Raw genomic sequence first — 21,805 nt, 5'->3', positions numbered from 1 at the left:
CATTATACACATGCTAACCTAGATTTATAAAATAATAAAACCATTGTGGTCTAAATTCCCACAAAATATTGATGTAAAAAAGTGTTATACACTTATGGGAGTAGCTTACTTGCTAATGTGTTTGCCATTTTTTACTGACCTTATTGTGAATGCAACCTTGCTGCAGGCTCCTGCAAATTGGAGCTCTGCTACAGCATTTCTGTTCAGTTAGACCTGCAGAAGCACATACTTACTGTAAGAGCACTCTATTCTTCCTCCCTCACTTCTGGAATACATTAGCCTAATAACCAAAATGACAGTCTAGAATAATACATCTTTATTTATTGATGTATTTCTTGGTTCTGCTCTGTGATAAGAGGCATAGTGACTTCATTCAGGCAGCATGTGACATTGACAATTTCTTTCTATTTTGGTGTTCCTCTACCTGAAGAAAAACAGCCTGAACCAAGAAGAGTTTCTCTTTATTTATGTTAAAACAAAGCCATGTGAAGAGAACATGAAGGCTGCAAAAGCAAACTTAAAATAGGGGGAAGAGAGTCCAGAAGTAAGATGATTGGTGCAACCTGATTTAGGACTTTCATACCTATGCATTATAATAGTGCGTTTTGCTACAGTTCACATGCTATTTTAGTGAAATAACCCAGTAATGTTAATACTGTTATTTCAGTTTAAATTGGTGTTCAAACCTAGGAAAGGTTGGTCTTTCAGGGGAAATTAAGACGGAAGTCTGATTTTCCACTTGCTAAGCCAGAGAAGGGATTAAAAAGGATTGAAAAAAGGGAAAAAGGATTTTTTTTTTCTTTTTGGTGAGATAGCATTACTTATTTCCCAGAGGAAAGAACCTAAAATTGGCAATGTGGTCACTTCATGGCAAATCCTCCATTTCAAAGGGATTAAAAATTGGAAAAGGCTTTAAATAGCTGCATGGTATTCTTGTCCAATTTAGAAAGCAAGGAAGTGACCCTTACCAGAGCTCTTTTGTCTGGTATTGTTCTTCATGAGGATTAGCTTTATTTAGCCCTGATATTTGGTGATGTTAGGCTGAGGATGTTTCTGGGTTTTATAGAACCAAATAACCAGAAAAGAACAGTAACATCGTTGCCACAATTAAATTAACTCACTGAAAACAATCATACTAAATGTGTGCATTTATGCCTGGGTATCAAAGTCTTGATTAAGCACTGAGCTACAAGATAGTGTTTTCAGAGGAGACTGCGTGCTGGCAAATTCCCCTGGCTTTTGACTTTGTGCCATTTCCTCTGTTACTTGAGCTGTGCCTTGGCTTCACCCTCCTGGAGGCGGTGTCTGTTTTATGGGATACAGAGGGTGTGATGCTGGTGAGTTGTGCATATCTCTGTGTAGTCATAAAAATGACAGAAATGGCTATAGCTAGAAAAATGACTTCTAATTTTGCCCTGAATTTTCAAGCTTGTATGTAATTTCAGGGTAGGGAATTTCTACTTGTGTTCCAGTTCAACAAACTAGGAAGGTAGCCAGAGAAATCATCTAACAAACTTTTGTAAAGATCACTTATTAGGCCTTTATATGGAAAAAAGGTGGCAACAATTTAATAGAAATATGCCTCTGAAATGGGTAAAGTCAAGTTGCCCCAAACTGATTGTGTCAGTTCAAGGGCTATGAAGAGATATGGATGAGCTAATCAAAGGTGTCTTGGGCAGTATCAGGGCCATTAAAGCCAAACCTTCACATACAGAAAAGAATCAATTTTCTTATATAGTAGAGAGAAAGCGAGAGAGAAACGGAAACTATGACATTTGTCTTTGAATTTAAAAAGGGCTCAGAAATTGAGGGAGAACAGTACGGAGGTGCTAAGGGAGGCACAGGGAGCTTGTAATGATCTTGTCGCCTGCATTCCAAGGTAATGTGCAGCTCTTCCCTTCCTGCCGAGATTTCTATTGAAATTACCTGTACCTAGTCTGTTCTAATAAACCTGCTCGTATTTAGTTGAACCTGAGTTGGTTTCTGAGCTTCACTTAGGAGAGACCTAGCTGTTCTCAAGTAAAATTTGATGTTTGACCGCAGAAGAGGCTGAATTAGACAAAAAGTCTAATATCTTGAGAATTTGGGGAAAAATTGGGAGTATTAGCTTTAACTCTAAAAATGATAATGAAGAAGGAACAAATTTACTTGATGCTGCTCTGTGCTGGTGAATGGAAGTCTTGCACTTCATATGAAACAGAGTGGTTTAAGTTCCTATTAGAAAGAACAGAAAAATGTGGTGGTAGGTTAGTAATGCACTGAGTTCAAAAGGAGTAGAGATACTACTGAGTAGCAGTAGAGATACAAATGAGAGTTGAAAGTAAAAGTCAGTTCAATAAGTCATTTATAAATAGCTTTGAAATAAAATAATGGTACTTTAGAAACAAGCATATTATGAATTTTGAAGAGGTAACTTCAAAAAAACCCAATAATTTTTACATGATTAATTGCTTTGGACTTGAAACCTAATATATTTTTTCTCCCTTTTTATAAATGTCAAAGAGAAACATATTTTGAGCAATAAAGGAAATAGCAAGACAGACTATTCCTCTAATTTTTTTGAGAATACGTATAACTTTACTAATGCTATTGTTCTCCATCCGCCCACTCCCCGTTTTGATGGATGTACATGGATTAATGTGCTAAACTGGAAATATAATTTAGGGCTAAGCAAACTATTTCCACGGAAATACTAACATTGTCAACGTCCTTTGGTTTGGGAAATGTTCAAGAAAACACAATCCATCAATTTTTCATCAGTCCAGACACAGGCGAGAAATAATGAAGATGTTTGCAAATGACTGCTGTATTAATAGGAACTTTGTACTTGGATTTTCATGATTGTTAGCAGCTGCAGTTTATATATGTGTGTGTCTGAGCGTATATATGAACATACACAGATACATATTTCTTAAAATTCAGAAGTTTATTTACTACTTCAGTTTTTCTTAAAAGACAGTAGATGTTCTTTAAGCCTAAAATTTTCTGTGGGCAGCTTTTGGTCTGCAAACTGTTCAACATGTTTGTAGATTTACCTATTTAACTAGTTCCACTCAAGTGAAAAGAAAGTAGCACTGGCTCTACAATTATATATGACTTTGCATGAGACTCTTGGCTTTCTTGAGATTGTACATAAGCAAAATTATATGTTTACACATTTGAAGAGTTTAAGGATCGAGTACTATGATTCTCAAAATTTAAAATATGATATTTCCATAGTGCTGTATCCACATCCAACAGTATTCACTGGTGGATGCACATTGGTGGTGATGGTGAAGCTGAGAAGTTGCACCATGTCTCGGGTAAAGCATGCTAGCAATCAGCACGCTTCTGCCTGGTCTCTCTTTAGGTACTTCTGAATGGCAAAACCAACACAGGACATCTAAACATACCGTAATCCAGTAAAATCATTTGTATTTATTCAGACATGAGAAAAATATTCAAAATTATCTTTTTAAGTGCTGGTGCTATTTCACATTCTCCCTACAAATGGCTGTAAAACTTTTGGACCAAAGATCATTGTTAAGCTTTTTTTTTTTAAAGCATGAGAGGAGGTAAGGCATTTCCTTAAATGTCAGTAGATATAAAACACTTATTACAAAGCCTTCATAAATTAAAATCTTTCCAGATACTGATGAGGCGTATTCACGTTACTGCTCATTTTATTTACTCAGGAGACCAATTTATTTTGCTACCTCTGTGGTAACTGTTTCCATTGACATCCAGGTCTGCTCTGACCAAGCAACTGTGACAAGTTGTTTATTGAACTGTAAATGGGTATTGTCTGCCTCTAAACAATGGCTTTAATTATGAAACCCCATGCATCATTTTAGTCCAGTGCTGTTGGCTATACAAACAAGGTCCAGCTCCAGATTTTCATGTTATTAAAAAATTAATTTAAGTCCGGGTACCCTGTCATGCAGTGGAAGATATTCTGCATTGCAAGTTTATAGACTGGAGAGAGCTGACTATAATGTTCTGCCTGTGGTTTGTTGGGCACTAAGAATAGCTGAGAAAGGACAAAAAAGGGAAGCATTTTATTAAAAAAAAAAAGAGAGAGAGAGAGAGAGATGGAATAACTGAACAAAGTCCATTGCTTATGCTTTAAATGATTCTTGTGTTACCAAAATGAACTCTTAAAACTAATGTTGATAGAAGAAATACAGGTGTGGTTATGGGAAGCAAAATTGGATCCTCAAGAAGTGAAGCTTCTGGCTTGAAAACAGTAACAAGAATTGAATAGACCTGCTTGAAAAACTAACTCTTCTCCCCATTGCTTTGTGTTGGGAGATAATTGAGTGCAATCAAAGCTTTTTGTCTTCAGCTGTCAGTAAGTCAACTTTTCTAAGAGGGTTTTATGCAATAATCGCAAAGAACTCAAAGGTTTTACTCTTCTGTATTGGTATGATATTTTTGGGCATGAGAAAACTAGCCAAAATTGAATGAACAGTTTTGATACCACACAGACTTTAAAAAAAGAGGCGGGACTATATATGTATGTTAAAGAATTGAAACAGACAAATGTTAATGCTTTATTAACATAAATTGAAATAAATGAAGTGTGATGGAGGGCAAATACTTTCCCATGAGAACTCGCACAAATACTGCCATTTGTAAACAAAATTATTTAATTTATCTTTATCACTGAAAACTTTTCAGATTGCTTTTTGAGGCATTGCTTAATGGTCTTGCATAATTAGTTTCACACGTTAAATCCCTATTGGTAGTTTCACTGTGATTTTCTTATGAAATATGAAACTCTTTAAATTTTAATGGTGAATTAATATTAATTTAATCAAATATTTTAATATTAAAGCTATTAATATTTCATCTTTTACATGGCTGTGGAGATTTTGAAAGCCCTTCTAATGTTTTCTGGCAAACTCCCCGGTTATACGAAGACTATTGTGAAATTGTTTTGCGTGTGGTTCCTGCGCAGCAGCCAGGCTGCCCGGGTCACTGGTTATTTTTATTCAGCCCCTAGAGTGAATGCAAATGAGACGCAGGGCACAGCGAAGCCGAAGAAAGTTTACCAAGTCTAATCGAGTCCGTAGTCTGCTCGTGCCCGTCTGGACGCCGTTGGCGGGGCCCCGCGCGGATTCGCAGGTGGGTCGGTGCCGGCGGCGGGTTTGACGCGTATCGAGCCTGGCGTGCCCCGGCACCGGGGGCTGCCGCTGGCGAGGGGCTGCGAGGAGACGGCTGGCCGCGGATCTCGGCTAACCGAGCTGCTTGCACGCAGCTGATAAAACCAACGACTTACTGCAGCAGACAGGCGGGAGCTAAAGCGAGCTCCCCTCTCCGAAACCCTGCCTGTCACCGCTGCTGGTTGTACCCCTCGCAGGCGCAGCTGGCTCGCGTGCGGGAGCCCCGCCGGCACGCCGTGGGGCAGGGGGTGTGGGGCCTTGACCCACCAGGGTTGTCCCCCTGCGCTGCCGGGGCTCCCGGGCAGCCCTGCGGCAGCTGCCCCATGGCAGCGGTGCCGGTGCGCTTTGCAGGCTTGCAGGGAAGTGTTTTGCAGCCCTGATGCAGTTGGGATAGCTGGTATCTAACCCAAGGCAGTTTTCCCCAGTGATTTGCATCTTCCTCTGTTTTTAATACAGCTACGGCGTCACTCTTATGTTCTGGCTGTGCTTTCTTGGTGGCTGAAGCTGTCTCCTGGACAAAAAGATGTGGACTACAGTTGTCAAAGACCCATTCTGATGTTATTTATTAGTCTAACATTATTGTAACAAATAAAATCAAATATTTTTTGTTGGATTTTTTTTCTCTTCACCAAAAGTAAGTTAAAAAATGAAGAGAAAAAAAAAGAAACTTGACCAAGTCAGAAGACTTAGTGGCGATGCTGCGTGTGGCAGGCTCCGTGTGCCATTAGCCAGCTCGTGATTCCTGACGGCAGGGTGCTGCCGCCTGGCTCAGCAGCGGATGATGTATCCGCTCTACTTAGAAGAAGGCAGACAAAATTGATTTTATTTTATTTCATTTTAGCTTAATTTAATTTTACTTTTACAGAAACGTGTAAACTGTCATGCTCATTTCACGGAGATATCAGAGGCCAAGACAGCAGTAGAGTTAGAGGGGAGAGGGAAAAAAAAAAGACACTGACCTGATGTCACAAAATATAGCTCGCTCTTGGTCATGGGCCCAGTGCTCTGACACCACTTGGCTTTTCAGCTGAACTTGGCAGAGCACCGGCTCCTCCTGACTTGTCCGTATGACCTCACGAGCAGTGCTTACTGAGGTACTCCCAGATCTCTGCCCAGGAGCACTGAGGATGCGCTGATGGATGCTGCCTCCTCCTTCCTGAAGCCTCTCACCTGTGGGACCAGGCAGGTGAAGGAGCAGTTAGGTCAGGGAGTAGAGCAGGAGGAGGAGGAAGGGGCTGTCTCTTGTGCGGTCAACAGCTTGCGTGATTTCCGAACTCACCTAGGAAGGGCCTGTGACACAGGATCGTGGAGCAGCAGCTCTAGATGCTCGTCCCTAAAACGGCTGCCACCCATCCATACCATCTCCTGGCACTTGGATGAGGCTGTAAAGGCTCTGTTGGTAGCTCAGTGCTGTATCCCCTTCTCCACTGATGTTAGCAGTGCTATAGCTAAGGGCCACACAACCTAGGACAGGGGAGTTCTTGGACAGCTTGGATCTAGGCAAGAGCAGCATGTGAACCAGAGGGGAGGAAATGCTCTGAAAGTCCAGCCCTGCTGACAACCTCTCTGCCCCTGTCCTTTTCTGTAAGGCACAAAGATACTGTTTATCCAAGAGATGTGATAAGCTTTGGTACTCTTTCACTACCTTCTGAGCTTAACTAACCTTGTCCTGTTCTGGTGCGAAATATCTTTCACCTCCAGCTTATTGGGCACTGCCTGCCCATCTTCCTGGGCAGCACATCCTGAGACCACGGTATAGCTATAATGACCATATGTTTGTCTCTTCCACTTTAAGTTGCTAGAATTCACTGTATCCGTGCGCAGGCTTCACCAAGTACCAGATAATGCAACCTGTTTCTTTCATGGCCTGTGCAATGCTAGGAAGAAGCATGAGCCCATCCCAGATGAGGTCTCTGAGATTTTAGGAGGAAGCCTTGAAAGTGACAGTGCTTCAGATTTCACAGGCTAAAAGCTATGCAATGAAAGCCATGCAATAAATCCCGTTGTGGGACTGTCCTTGCGTCCTTGGCCAGTTGAACGACTGGCAGTCATATTTGCAGCAAGTTATCTGAACAGGTATAAATGACCACAGGAGGAGCAGAAACTGAGGGAAGTGTTGAGCTAAGGGCTGCCTTGTACTTCTGAAGCAACACAGAGTGGTGGTAGCCCAAGAGGATGTGTTTGCTGAGGGAGGGGATGAGCACCTGCACTCTGCCCAAAATACGAGAAGTAGGTTTGGCTGTAAGGGCTAAGGTCTGGATTTATTTTAAGGAGCATACTGTGGGGGTGAATGACTACAGGTGTCTGCACCCCAAATCTAAGGCTTAGGCTAGGGAAACAAACTGGAAATTTTATAGAAGTGGTGAGTTTCCCATTATAGCAAAATAGATGGTCACATATGAAAGATTTCACTGAAATGATAATGTTCCTCAAGAACTAGAAATGTCACAGGATTGCCAGAGAGGACTTGAGCAAAGAGAGAGACTCGGTATGTGCGTGGCAAGAAAAACTTGGTTTGGATAGGAGATGTGAAAGTGTCCTGACACAAAAAGACTATGCAAGTATTTATGTTTATGCCTGAATTATCTGACATCTGAAAATCGTGCTTAGGATTGCTCATAGAGAGGTTGCCATTTTAGGCCCTGAGCTGATGGCAGAGCTAAGATGTGTTTTATTATAACTGATGTTAAACCTCATTGGAAGTGGTGGGTATGACAACTGGTGAAGCTAACAACTACCCTGCGTTGCGCTGAAGTGTAGAAGCTGATTATGCTGTGTTGTGGGATCCCTATGTAAAACCCTTGCAACTTGAAATCCAGGCTAGATATTGAACCGTGCAATGGCAGCTTTCATAGGGCTGCACGCAAACGCAGGAAGGCAGGGAGTCATTTTGGACACCACTGTGCCTGTGTTTGGTAGCTGCGAGAGAAAGGTCACAAAATTAGAGACAAAGTCCCAGTGGCAGGTGGAGCTGCTCTCGCTGTCCAAAATCCCCTCCTTCCCCTCCCAACCCCCCAAAAGTGGTGGTAGAAAGCTGGCTTGGCAGAGGCTGGGACGGGGCGCGGAGACGGGCCCACGGGACGCCCCGGCGCGGCGGGCAGCGGCTGTGCCGCGGGGCAGGCGTCAGCTGCTCGCTTGGCAGAAGCAGCTTCCGACAGACCGGTGCTACGTCGCGGCTTGAGCTGAAACGCTGGCTTAGTGCGTGTGTCAAAATGGGTAACATGTTTATATTTTTATCCTTAATGACTTAAGCTCTTCCACCTCTGTTATTTCTCTTTCCATATGGAGCTGTTGCTGTAAATACATGTCAGAATACCACCGTAACGCACCGAGGCAGCAAGGCAAGCAGTGAATACTGATATATTAAGGAAAAGTCAGAGCAGCTTTTTTTCTGCTGAAAGTTTGAAAAAATCAGTTTCTTTTTCTCTTTACATTTAGAGAGGGGGAAAAAAAAAGAATTGTGAAAATGTATGCAAAATAGCTTTGACCCTAGAAGCCACAAAACTACAGCAGACGGATGTACTTGCCCGAGCCAAAAGTAGTCTATTGAATCATGGAAGAAACATAAAGTTAGCTAAAGGACTAATTAAGTATAGACTTTTTAAAAGAAGAATTCATGCTTCATCTTGTCTTGGCAAGATGCCTATACGAAAAAGAAAGATCTGTCACAGTCTTGCAGACTGCAGTAATTAAGGTTTGAAATACTTCCCGGTCTAAAACAAGGATAGTTCAGACAGAGCTAACTGTTTAAACAACGTCCCTTATGAACTGACATTGCTACTCTGTTTCAGACTGACGTGTTTTACTTTGCTTTTTTTGCTATTGGCTTCTGTGCAAAATATAAAGAAAAGTATAAATTAGGAAATACTCATCAGTGCTTTTTTTATAGAAGCCAAAGGGTTAGAAAACAGCTCTGTGGAGCAGCTAGAACATTCGGTGTGTAGGTAGTACAGGAGGTAGAAAATCAAGTTTTATATCTCAGAGTAGTTATGGAAAAAGGTTATCTGTCTCGAGGTTTTGTTCTTTTCTGTCTGTGAACATGTGATCCTATTGATGTTAATTGGATCCAAACATCTTCAGGCTTTGAGGATTTAAAATTTATTTCCAAATCTTGCATCTCAGCTTGCATCCGATGCTGCAAGTTCTGGAGGAAAGAGGATCTCCATCCACCCTTCAGTCAAATTACTTTAAGAATTTGATTAGTAATTGCTTATAAAATAAAAGGTCAAGTTGATTGCACATACCTCTGCTTAAATATGATAAACACATTGTATGTGCATGTCGTTTCCCAGTATAATTTCAGATGATGTGTTATCTTTTTACATCTCTTAACTTGCACAATCTATTTTCCATCCAGAAAGGTCAGTCCAGTTTAAAGGATGAAGGTATTCGGGGCCCAAGATCATGGACCTTTTTGCCGTGCCCTATTATTCTATGTTATATTTCTGGTGTAATCCGATACTTGTCTCAGAGAAAAGTCTGCCCTCTGGCACAGTCGTTCCACTGTCATAAGAGTTTAGTTTTCTGTGATCTCGGTGGTATTTAACGATAAGCTCTGAACTGCATGTTTAGTAGAAGCTGTGGGAACATGGATGTCAAGTCCATTAATCATGGATAAAAAAAAATCTCTGGGCTGGACCGTCAGCCAAGGATTAGCTGTGCCCCCACTGCAAAATCTATTCAAACGACCCGCCGATTAGGTCAGCTTGTCCTTCTGCCCTGAGATTTTTTTTTAAGAGAAACTGGCAGTTACAGCTATAATCCTTACACTACTCGAGGCTGTGTATAGATATGTGCTCAGAGAACCATAGGCTACGCCGGTGTAGTGTTTAGTTCACCGACGTCAGGTTGACACAACTGCATAAAATCCATACAAAACAGCATGTTCTGAGAAGGAGGTGAATGCATGAGCTGCGATTGTTTCAGGAGTACTTTGGTGACACCTTAAAAGCATGTTTCTGTAACTTGGTGATTCGTTTTTAGCCTAATTTTATTTGGAAGATAAGTATTAACTATATATAATTATTAAAAGAGAAAGGAGAGAGAATTATTAAGAGAATGTTTTCTAAATATTATCTCATTATATATCAAAAAAAGATTAATTTTTTTGCAGTGGTGATGTGTCTTGGGATAGACAAAGCATTTCTGGTAAAGCAGAAATTTGGCTAGCCAAACCAAAGCAATGTCGTTTTTGGTGGCACCTGGCAAAAGGTGAACTGTATCTGACTTCTGAGCAAAGTTGTGCTGGTGGCTTTTGGGTGAGCTGAAGTGATTTTTGCTCTTGATCTGGGTAAAGAAGGCACGAAGATCTCTCATAATGCTCTGTTGTGGAAGAAAGTTTTATTTTCCTCAGCTGCAGCTCTCAATCAATGCGACTGTTCTGCATGGCTAACAACGTAGCTCCAGAATCCTATTACTATGCAAAGCAATTTCAAATTATTTCACAAATAAATCTTTCAGACTCTGTTGGGTTTCCTGACTTTTTGGAGTTATCTTGAATTCTCAGAACCATTTGGCCCCATTCATTTTCATTTGTAGAATTATCTATAATATGGAAATCGGCGCTAATTATTTCTGCAGCCGCTATTGTCATCACTAGCCAAAACTGACGTTTTAAGTGCGCGTTATTAGCAATTCAGATCCAGAGCCACGCTTCTGCCATGCTGCTGTGACCTGTATCGCCAGCAACTTTTCCAGGCTACCTGGAGGATGGCTCAGCAAGCAGGGCCAGCGCGGGGTGCTCCTCGCTGCGCGGCTGGACTCGGTAGCGTGCTCTCGGGGGCTTTTCCTGGCACTCGCCTTGGACCGTGCAGCGTTAATGGCTTTGCAGCGGGGCTTGGCAGGATCTGTGCAGCTTAGTGAGCCGTGGGGGGCTGCCTTGGTCCCCGGCATCCTCGGTGCTCCCTGTGCCAGCCTGCATGCAGGAGCTCCCTCCAGGCGCCGGAGATGCCCCACGAGCAGCGCCTTTGGGGCGGGCGCGTTGAGAAGGGCTGTCGTTGGTTTTTGTCCTCTTGGAGTAAAGTATTTTGAAAGGGTGCTCTTGGGGGTGTAGTTTGACAGCTTAAAATTTGTATTTAAAATTTAATTACACATTTAATAAAAGATTGGAGCAGGGTAGGAAAATGTAGAATGAGAATTGAAATTAAATGTCAAATTGGGGTTTTAGGGCTTTAAGGTCTGCAAAATTTGGTGTACCTAGAATATGGCTTTAAAATGTATAGCAACGCTAATGAGTTCTCAATATACCTGTATTTCTGAAGCCCTTAAGAAAGGAAATCATTTTTCATTTTTGTTAGATAATGAATAATAGGCCAAGCAGAGCAAACTCTGAAATTTGATGTTTTTCAAAGAACCGTATATACAGTAAAATGATGACAATGGAACTTGTTTATTAAACTAATGTAGTGATTTTATCACTTCATTCTTGGTATCTTAGTACCTGATATTATACTGGTATGGTTTCCATGGTAACTGAACACACTGTTCCTTTCATTTGACCTTAAGTTCAAGCCCTGCTGTTGCAGTAGAAATGCCAAGAAACACCTCCACTTTTATTAAAAACAAAACTATCAAATACATGCAAAGTGAAAAATGGGGAAAAAGAAAAGACAACCTGACATTACATTGTGTAATCAAAAAGGAGAAGACACTGTTTTCAATGAAAGAACTAAGAAATAAACAACTATTGGGATGTGTTCTCATAGCACGTTTTGTCCTTAAATTTAACTGCATTTTGATTGATTTGCCACATCACCCTTGTATTTACTTTTTACTGTAGAAGCAGCTACTCTTTAAAAAAAATTCTTATTTTTCAGTTTGTAGAACCTGTTGGGTTTATTCTCCACAGAGAAGCACTGACCTGCTCAGTCCTGCGTACCAGCTGGCACCAAGGCAGAAAATGGTCAAAGAGGCTGGAGATGATGGAGATGGTTCCTGCTGACCGGCCTTTGAGGAGACCTGTGCTGTTTCCCTCAAACTCGGTTGCCCCAAAAGGTCCTGCTTTCCAAATGAGAGTGACTTTCTGGGGGCCATTGACCGACATCGATGTGGAGTCCATGTGGTATCGCATGGAGCCCCAAAACTGGGGAACCTCTGGCTGTCACTGCAGGAGATGCCACTTCTGGCAGCAGCTCCTGGGCACCAGGGCAGTGCTGGAAGAGCAGTGAGCCAGGATGAGTGGTAAACAGGGACATATTCCAGAGAAGAAACAGGGATTAATAATTTCTTTTTTTGTGTTTTACATTAGACCTTTACTGTGACTGTACATCAGACCAATTTCCTGAACGTCCTGCTCGGCCCTCTGGGTCTTCCAGAGCCGACTCTGCTGGTGGCTCGGGGAAAGGAGAAGCAGCCGGATGGCACCAGGAGTCACGGTGAGTGAGTGCTTATGGGGCTGTCTCCTAAATCTCTCCCAAATTGTGAAACAAACGTGTACCCTACTGCTGATCCTTGTATGGCGGAGCCCATAACTTCAGGTAAAATTAATGGATTGAAGATGTTGATCCCAGAATCCTTCAGGGAATACTTTGTCACTGACAATTGAGAGTGCAGCTTTATCTGTGTGGGAAATTCAGTAAATCAGTAAAACACATATGCAGTATATAAATGCTAGTGCAGCTGATTTGGTTTTAAATTTAAATTTTTGGAAGTGGCTTTGTTCTGACCCTAATTTAAGGTTAGTAAGAAAGCACGTTGCTTAAAACTGGGACAGATCTATTTCTTTGTTTCCTAAAGCTGGATCACCAGTGACACAGCGGGCTGTGATTTCTGTTTCCTATATTTTGCTCTAGTAAGAAAAGGTGTGAAATAGTGAAGGTTTAAAAGACTTGCACAATACTGGAAAGACTGAAAACTACCAGAATATAAGAGTAGGGATATGCAGGCACAAACTGCGGGTTGCTGCTAGTAGCAGATGTAAAAGGGAACGAGAGAAAGGTTTATGAATACATAGAAACGAGGACGGTTAATAACCAATTCCAGTCTGCTGTCTAATGGGAAAGAGAACAAATAATGGTTGATGAGGAAAATGATGAAATGCTTCATAGTTACTGTTCTTCAGTTTTTACTGGAAGAGATATTAGTTACAGGTTGTTTAATTCAATAAATGCATGAGAAAGATGAGAAGGTAGGAAGGACCAGCTCAAAGTATACTCAGAAAACGTGAAAGTGCTCCCATAAGGGAGCTGGAAAGCATGTATTATGCTAAAGGAAGAAGCGGTGGTACTGCACTCTTTGGAGAGTTTGTGGAGGCAAAATAAACCTGAGATGCAGTGGGAAGGGGAAAGCATACGTGCCTTTTTCCCCTCTGCCTCTGAGCATAGTGCAGCTTCTAGTTTGTTGTTCTGCAACCTCGAGGAAGAGATCCTTGCAACAGAAATCCTTCACATGCCCTCAGTGATCTAAACTCCTTTGGGTTTGCAGTCATCCAAGAAACAACCAAGAAATCAGTTTTCTAACTTTGAGAACTGTGCCAATGAATAAATCCTGCCCCCCCCCCCCAACCTGTAAGACTCGAGCAGACCTAAAAATTAAGGTCTTGGTACTTTACACGGCACAGAAGTGATTATTCTGCTTTTCTGTGCAGAGAGGGTGCCTTGCCAAGCCATGCAGCACCTGCTCTGTGGCTCATCCGTATTACATGGCTGCCAAGCCTCAGCGGGGCGCGTTTCTGAAGGTGTCGTGCCGTTATCCGTGCCACAGCACGGGCTGCTGTGGGTCTGTGTGCGTGGGAGGGAGCTGGCACTGCCTGTTCTGGTGGCCCTTCAGCCAGGTCACGGCGGGCGGCTGGTTGTGCCGCTGGTGAGGAAGACCTTGGCTGGTAGCTGGTGTGAGAGCTCCCTTCAGGCATGTCATGTCCCCGGGTGATGCCCATTGACTGAGGGCTGTCTCGGGTTTAAAAGAAATACGGGTGAACTGAAATTGTCTGTGTGCAGAGGCCATTTGTGTTTGGTGCTAGTCTTGTCTAACATCGTGAAAATTGCATCAGGACAGGGCACTGACAACGAGCGTGCTTTGAGCGCTGACCCCTTGTTCCCGGAGAGGTTAACACAGGGATGACAGTGTCAGCCGAAAAGCTGGGACGGGCCGGCTGCTGTGTGGGCAGCTGAGCGGGGCTGGCACCTGCCCAGCCAGGCCCGTCCTGCAGCGCTGTGCGAGGCCAGTGGCTTGGCCTGGGGACTGTAATCGGCATCAGACACAGCACAGTCATCACCAGGCACGTCTGTGGTGACGGGGCAGGTCTGGGATCAAAATCAGCTGAGCCCTATGGTAATGCAGAAATGTAATCTAGATGAGTGTTCAAGATCCTTTGCAGCCCTAGTGACTGGGAGGGTCAGTTTCTAGTATTGCTGTGGATTATCAGCATAGATCCCCTGATTTTTTTTTTCCATTACCTTTTTAAGGCTAGCAGCTTTATTGGCATGTATTCAAAAGCCAGGAGTTCCTAGCTGCTTGTCAAATTTTCTTAAAATGACGAGAATTCTGCAGTCCTGGAGAATTATCATTGCCTTCAAAGTGTAAAATGTGAATACAAATTAGTTTGCAAATATCATTCCAACATCAGTAATTTTCAGCTGAAGAACATGTGAACCAAGTATAAATACAGTAATTGTTAGTATTCCTCTCAGCAAAAATGGTGCCTTGAATTCTGATCGTGTGCTAACGTGGATTAAACCCAGCTACCCCACAAGCGTGTCACAGTTGCTCTGCACTGTTGCAACAGGAGAGCGGCTTAGGCTAATTTGCCATGCAGTGACTATGCCCTTTGGAAAAGCCAAAACTGCCCGGTGAACAATTTGATCTTCCGTTCTGTGTCATGGCAAATTAGTTTGTTTTATTTTACAGGAGGAAAAAAGTCTGTGATGTGAATACTGGGAGATGTCCAGCTTCAACCCAAAATGTCTTGCCCAGGCTTGGATCCTTTCTTTTCTCATGTCTTTTTCTCTACAAATGAGCCACAGATCTCACTTGATGATCTATACAAGTTTAGCCCTTCCCAGATGGGATCGGCAGCCTCCGTGAGGATGCGGCTCCTGGTGCTCGGCGTGCGGCTGTGGAGGCCGAAGCCCATGGGAGGTTTGGGGCGTCGAAGGCCCTGGGCGCACCATCGCACGCAGCAAGCACAGGGATCCTCTTTTCCCTTGAGCAGCATACGCTGGAGATGTCATACATCAGACCAGAGCTCCCCCTTCTCCTTTTTAAAGTCCTGAGCTGTAATCTGATGGCATTTTTCCAGTTGTGGGTTGGGGAAGAAGAGAGCTTTGAGAGCGGGTAACGTGCCACTGGGCTGGGAGGCTGCGGCGCTGGGGGCTGTGGCCGACGGCACCGCAGCAGGCGGTGACGCGCTGGCCAGGCGTGGGGGGGCTCTGGGGACACGGGCCAGGGCCCTGGGAGGAGAGGGGCGTCTCCCCGGCTGCTAGGAAGGTATAACTGACCCTGAACAAAAAGTTAGGCACTTTAATAATACCATTTGTGTTATTATATAAGCTTTTGGGCTTGGTGAGGGGGAATCATACAGAATGCATGTTTTTTCTCCTACTTAGTGATTCTTGGTCCTTTGGAAGGTCGTTCTTCTCCCCTTCTCTTTATTTTCTTAATGCTGGATTTCTGCGGTAATTGGCGATCTTATTGTTCGTTCTGTGTCAGCCTTGACCAAAATGTCTTTACAGTTAGAACAAGAGAAATGACTGAAATATTTTCTCCTTTTGTAGCAGCTGCTCTAATTAGGACTGTATTCCTCAAAAATGCAATCTGAATGACAGTTTCCTCAGAAAAAAATATCAAATGAAAAATTTTGATTTGTAAAGATAGCAAATTTCATTGTTGTTCTTATTTTTTATGCTTTTGATTTACACGTTACTCAATTAGAATCTTACCCACTGGTAATATTGTGAGTTACTATTTCCCCTACATAATACATGTATTCAAATGCTTAAGATGGGTATACTTAATATTTGTTCTCTAGATTAGTTTTCTCATTTTGTTTAATGTAATAATGTGATGTATACCTTAAACTCTTCTAGTAACTCAAACAGGCAACAGTTTGACCTAGAAGATACTGATGTCTTTAGTAATAGCAAAGTACAGGATGCTAGGACTAACGTGTAGTTAAATAACATCTCAAAAATGATATAAGAATTCAGAAAAAATATTTCAAAATTCCTCTAAAATAGCATTTCCAATGTGATATCTGTAACTGCTCTTACAGAAAATTAAGCACTAAGCTGTTTTGGTTCTGACTTGGATTGAAGATATATGTATAGAGAGAGACAGAGAGAAAGAGGAGAAAAGTGGTTTTTTTTGTTTTTTTTTTTGTTTTTTGTTTTTTGAAATGTCAGTGTTTGTGTAAAAAAGGATCTCCAGGGCTTCATGCCTAGGCTGGCTGAGCTAGGCCACCCTAAATGCTCCAGCTGAGTCTCCTCTGGCCCTCAGGTGCTTTCCTATGTGATACAGGCAAAGGTGGCAGAGAAGCCCGAGATATCTGATAATAGCGTTCCTTTCTAAGCGGTATGTGCTAAGAAATTACAATATTGTCAGATTCCATAAGCATAAAAAAGGCATATTCATCAGGTATATTTCATATTATCCATTTATTCTTGTATAAGGTAATCCATAGCATAGTATGCTTAGGTATGTCTTTGGCTGAATGGTATTAGATATAGAGTCCTCTATGGGTTCAGTGTGACTCGTGTGGTTCTCCCACTTGTGACTAGTAGAAGAGCTGTGCAAGGATTTTGTAAAATGTTTAAGCATAACTTGCCTGGTTAAACATAAACTTGAAACTGACTTTTTAATTCTCAGCTTGATGCTTTTGAAGTGGATCTAGGAAGGGCATGAGAATTGTATCAGATTCAGGTTTTCATGGATTCACGGTGAAATCGAGGGAAAAGCTTTTTATTTCAACCTAGCTTTACCTCTAGTCTAAATCAAAATTAACTTGAATCGTGGTGCTCTGAGTACAAGTAAATTCTGGAGTGAGCAGTGAACATATTCTAGAGCGCCAGTGTTTTACAGAGCTCTAATATTCGTGGTAAAAGTCAATTATTCATTAAAATGACCCTTTACAGGTCTTAATTATTTTTAATTTATGCAATGTAAGCTAGTGACAGGGCCCAGACCTTGTGATGCAGTATGAGCGGGCTGCGTGTACTAGAACTAATCGTCAGCCTTTTTGTTAACTCCTCAGGGTGGTTTAAATGCACCAGGGAGTGTGATGCAAGATCACCAGAACCACGTGCCTTTTCCCATTTTGTCCTCGTCTAGGTGTCTGATTACCCAGGGAGCAGAGAGCTTTGCAGGTGAGGCACTGGAAGCAAATAGTCCTGCACCACTTGCAAACGTTTTGCATGTCAAGTTGCAGTCGCACGCCTCAATGTTTGGATCCTTTCCCAAGGCGATGTGGTGTCTCTTGACACGGCGGCCGGCACTGGGGCTGGCCTGTGCCACAAGTGCCGAGAGCTGGGCTCTGCCTGTGGCTTTGTCACTGGTATCCTGTATTCACTTACTGCGGGGGTATTTCTCTTGTCACATCTGGACAAGGATAAATATGCACATAGTTTTATTTTGTTTTTTGAGCAAGAGAAAGCTAATGTACTGTTAAATCCTGATGTTCTTAGGACAAATTATAGTTTTACTGCTTCAACTAGCACAGTAAAAGTAATCTGTCTCCCACTTTTCTTTCCAGAGCACCCAGGGTGTGGACTAGAGCACCTCTGGGTATGTAAAAGGGACACTTTTTATTGGTGACTCAGGGACTCCTTTTCCCTATTAAAATCAAGCTGCTACTCCTCCATTTCACTTCCTAACCAAAATTAACATTGTACTGATCTTTAGTTATATATACGCCCATACAAATTTTGTGTTGCGTGCAGACCGTGCCCTGAGTAGCTGGTCATACGCAATAGCCGTGATGAGGTGTGCAGAGGGTCGGGCCGAGCGGCTTGGTGCCAGCACTGCGCTTGGGGCCGCCCGGGACCTGCATCCCGCTGCCCGGATGCTCCTCAGCACCCTGCAAGGCTTTTGGGGGCCCTGCTGAGCCCCCATTCCCCATGGGGCTGGGGCTGTGGGGGGTGGGTTTGCTGGGTAAAGCCAGACGCGGGGGAGCGCTAACCTTGGTACCGCTCGGGTGCCCTCGCCCCTGCCCTGCTCCTGCCGCCTGGGAGGCTTTTGGAGGAGGGAAAAGTAAAGTCAGGATTTAACTGGGGAGGGTGCTCCCTGCCACAGCCCCGCTGTCAGGGGCATTGCGCTGCTGCCCTAAAAATAGCGGGTAATGGGCTGGTACGGCAGGCAGCGCATTGCCCAGGAGTTTCGCTCTGAACTCTGTTGTTCCTGCTGTCACTGAAATGCGCTTTATTAGGGAATATATTGCAATTTCCCTTCAGTGTTGAGGATCCTCTTAATTCTAGAGAGCCGCAGTAACTGTGCTGGGCACTTCAGTACAGCTGTTGAAGGCGGTGGTGGCTGTCAGCCTCGCAGTCTGGGAACTTTTGTGGCGGAGTACAAAACTTGAAAGCTGTCTTGCAGTCTGTGTGCACGGCTCACAATGCTACCTCTGCTCCTAGGAAAGTGCAGATAAGGATGGTGAAGTTGCCGGCTGTCGTTTTATCTCAGTATTTGCGTGTGTTTTTAATATTACTGTATCGTCATCACGCAAGTTTCGTAGTGGGTGGAGCGGTGGCTCATTTTTAGCTGCTGCTTGATGTCAGGGCAGCATCTGGAATTTTAAAATAGTCTTTTCAGTGCTGACGGAAGGATTTTACTCATCACAGCAATCTGATATTCTTTTAAACACAGCTTGCGTTTTCTGTCATGTCACATCTATAAGAACTAACCTTAGGTTATTGTATCACAATTAGACAGGAGTATTATGGCCATAAGATTATCTTTTTGACATCCCCTATGGGTGTTGTAAGGAATTTTGCTCTCGAGGATAATAAGAAAAATGGATGCTTCCATCATTACCAATGCCATTTGCCTTTTCTATGTCTCAAAAGACCTGAAGAGGACAATTCTGTAATAAAAACTGGAGGTTAGGCGTCTGAGGAAATGCTAAAGTAATGCCCATATAATGATAGAGAAGTTCAAAAGCCTTCTTTCTTGAGGATATGGATCTGGTATGACTGCACTGTTTGCATGCCTTGATAACTTCTGAAGTTGCTGGTCAATGCAGATGTTGCATTCCTGTAAGTAGGAATAGGAGTCTGGAGAGGAGAGATGCATTTTCACATCAGCTGTGGGAAGAGCTGCAGCATGAGCTCAATTATATCAGACCTCAGGGAATCTACATAGACCTGCTCTTCTGAGGCCATCCCCAGCGCTGGCAAAGCTTCCTCCCATTCCTGTTTCTCCAGGCGATATCCAAGCCTGAGACCAGAAGCAGCGAGGAACCAGGTTTCCTAACCTCTGCTGCTCATGGCAGTGCTCTTGTGCCAGGGAAAAGACGGCCTGTGCTGGGGGGAGCAGGCCACGACCCCGTACCAAATTCAGGCCTGCGATGCTGAGCTTTTTAGCCCAATGGCATCAGTTTTGGAGCAGTCTTTGCATGCACGATGCTCCTGGCCCCCCGCAGTGGGTCAGGTTGGGCTGGGGTGGCAGAACGTCTCCGCAACAGCAAGGCTTCTTGTGGGAATGGCCGTATGGGAATGCTGCGGCGCCTGGCGCAGCGCTGGCCGGGGTCTCGTGGTGCGGAGGGCTGCGCCGGCCACCTCTGCCGCGGTTTCATCCCCTCGGGGCTCCCACGGGGCGCCAGTACCACTGCGGGGCCGGCTGGGAAAGTTCAGCTCAGCACTGCTGCCTGAAAACCTATCACGTACGTTATTATTCTTGATTTTCCTCTCTTGCTTGCTCTTATTAAAATAGGAATCATGAAATGACTGCCATGGAGCATTTCATAAGTCTCGGCTTCTTAATAGATCTCCATATAATTTTGCTACACATTCTCCTGGGCTTGGCAACTATAAAACAACTCCTATAGCTTTCACTGTGGCAGCTTTTCTGCAGAGTCTGTTTTGTAAAATGGCACGTTAAAGGCCTTCAAATATTTCCTTATTGTTGCAGACTTCCAAAGCACCAGCCTGAATGGTTTATTATACTTCTGCTCTTTCTTACTCTCCTCAAAGAGTGCATTTTTTTTATTAGGTCTTGTTCCTCAAGGACAGACTCAGTGTAGTAGGCTTGCTATGATTTTAATAGACTTTCCTGTCACTTAGTCTTGTGCACGGGCCATGGGACTTCAGGAATCTCGGAGACTTGATGTTATTTAAAAAGTGCCTCCTGCTTCTTCTCTAATTAATTGCAATCAGAAAGGCTAGTTGGTGGAAACATGGTGTCGCAGCTTCTGTGAAATACTGCCTGATGGCTATAAACGTTGCCATATGTTCTCTGCGAAATATTGCCATAATCGCTGGCAACAGAACAGCTGATAGGTGATGAAGGATTGGTTGTTCTCCTTTTTCTACTTTACTTTCAAAATCTGTGAAGTACTTTCTGATCACCTCAGTATTTCCTTTTTTTAGTTGCTGATACTTACAGTGGGCTTATCTTCTCCTAAAATGTTAGTTCAATAACTTTTAGACTTTTACCTTTATCTTTTGAATTACAGCTGCCTGCATTTGCTTTGCATGCTGTGTCCGTTTGCTGAAACCACTCATTAGTCAGAGTAGGCAGTTAGTTTGAATGTTTTTTTCCCCTGAATTAAACAGGTAATTTTTTAATAAAACTGAGTAGTTAAAAAATTAATAAGAACTCCAAAAAACTTGATGAACTGAAAGTTTTTATGTAATTAGAAGGTTTTGGCTCTTACCTAAAATGTAGGTAGAGGGACAATTTTGGGGCTGAACTGTTTACCAGCTCTTTTGATTGTGAAAAAGTGGCAAGTTTTCAAAGCTGTGATCTTAATTTTAGGTGTTTTTCCTCTGTCATCAAAAAAGAGGTGGCTTTTGCAGTTTGTAGTAACATGGAACAGCAGTAGTACATAATGTTATGTCCTATGCTGATATGCCAACTTCCTTACTAGAGTAGCAGTAGTGTAGTAAGAAAAAATAAATATCTCTTAGTATAACAGTGTATTTCAGATTGTTCATCAGCATTTCCAAATAGCTTTCCTCTGTATGTTTTGCCTCTGCCATTAAGTTTTTAACACTTTGGCCTCCATTATAGGAGGCCATTCATTAGAAGCAGCAATCCTCCAATTACTACAACACAGCTAGAAGCCTCAAAAGACTGCTTCCACAATAAGTATGATTCAATAAGAGAAGGAGAGTGCATTAAGCATGTAAAGTGTTTTTGTGTCTCTGGTTAGAAGCACAGGGCTCTTGTGGAAGTAAGCAAACAGAATTGATTCTGCTCCATTTATTAGAATTGGTTTCTTTTAAGCACTGCTTTTCTTTCTCAAAGTACTAATTCTAACAGGGTTCTTGCTAGCTCTGAGAAAAATTTTATTTTATTAAAGCAACAAATGGTTTTACATGGCCCTCTCTACTTTGGGAGTTGTGGGCTATTGAAGCAGGTTGTGTCTTACACGCACAGCTCTGGCTATTAAACTGTATGCAGGTGATTGATCTTTTTAATAAAACACTGCTGTTTAGTAAGGAAAGAGTGATAAAGATAAACAAATGTACTTGTTTGTCCAGTGCTTTGGAGATCACAGCAGCATGAGGACACCG

At 42.9% G+C, this 21,805-nt stretch overlaps 1 long non-coding RNA gene across 2 annotated transcripts in view; it reads left to right on the top strand.

Moving 5' to 3' along the window:
- The window catches only part of LOC112979805 (uncharacterized), a 60,667-nt gene that overhangs the window by 2,138 nt on the left and 36,724 nt on the right, over positions 1 to 21,805 (top strand). For both annotated transcript variants that reach the window (XR_010390191.1, XR_010390190.1), the window contains exons 3-4: positions 4,978 to 5,106; positions 12,391 to 12,517. This is a non-coding gene — a long non-coding RNA (uncharacterized LOC112979805). The remainder of the gene's footprint in view (positions 1 to 4,977; positions 5,107 to 12,390; positions 12,518 to 21,805) is intronic.

This window comes from Dromaius novaehollandiae, chromosome 8 (assembly GCF_036370855.1).
Source record: "Dromaius novaehollandiae isolate bDroNov1 chromosome 8, bDroNov1.hap1, whole genome shotgun sequence".
NCBI lineage: Eukaryota > Metazoa > Chordata > Aves > Casuariiformes > Dromaiidae > Dromaius > Dromaius novaehollandiae.
Note: the sequence above shows the minus strand (reverse complement) of the source record. Positions and strands in the feature narration are given on the sequence as shown.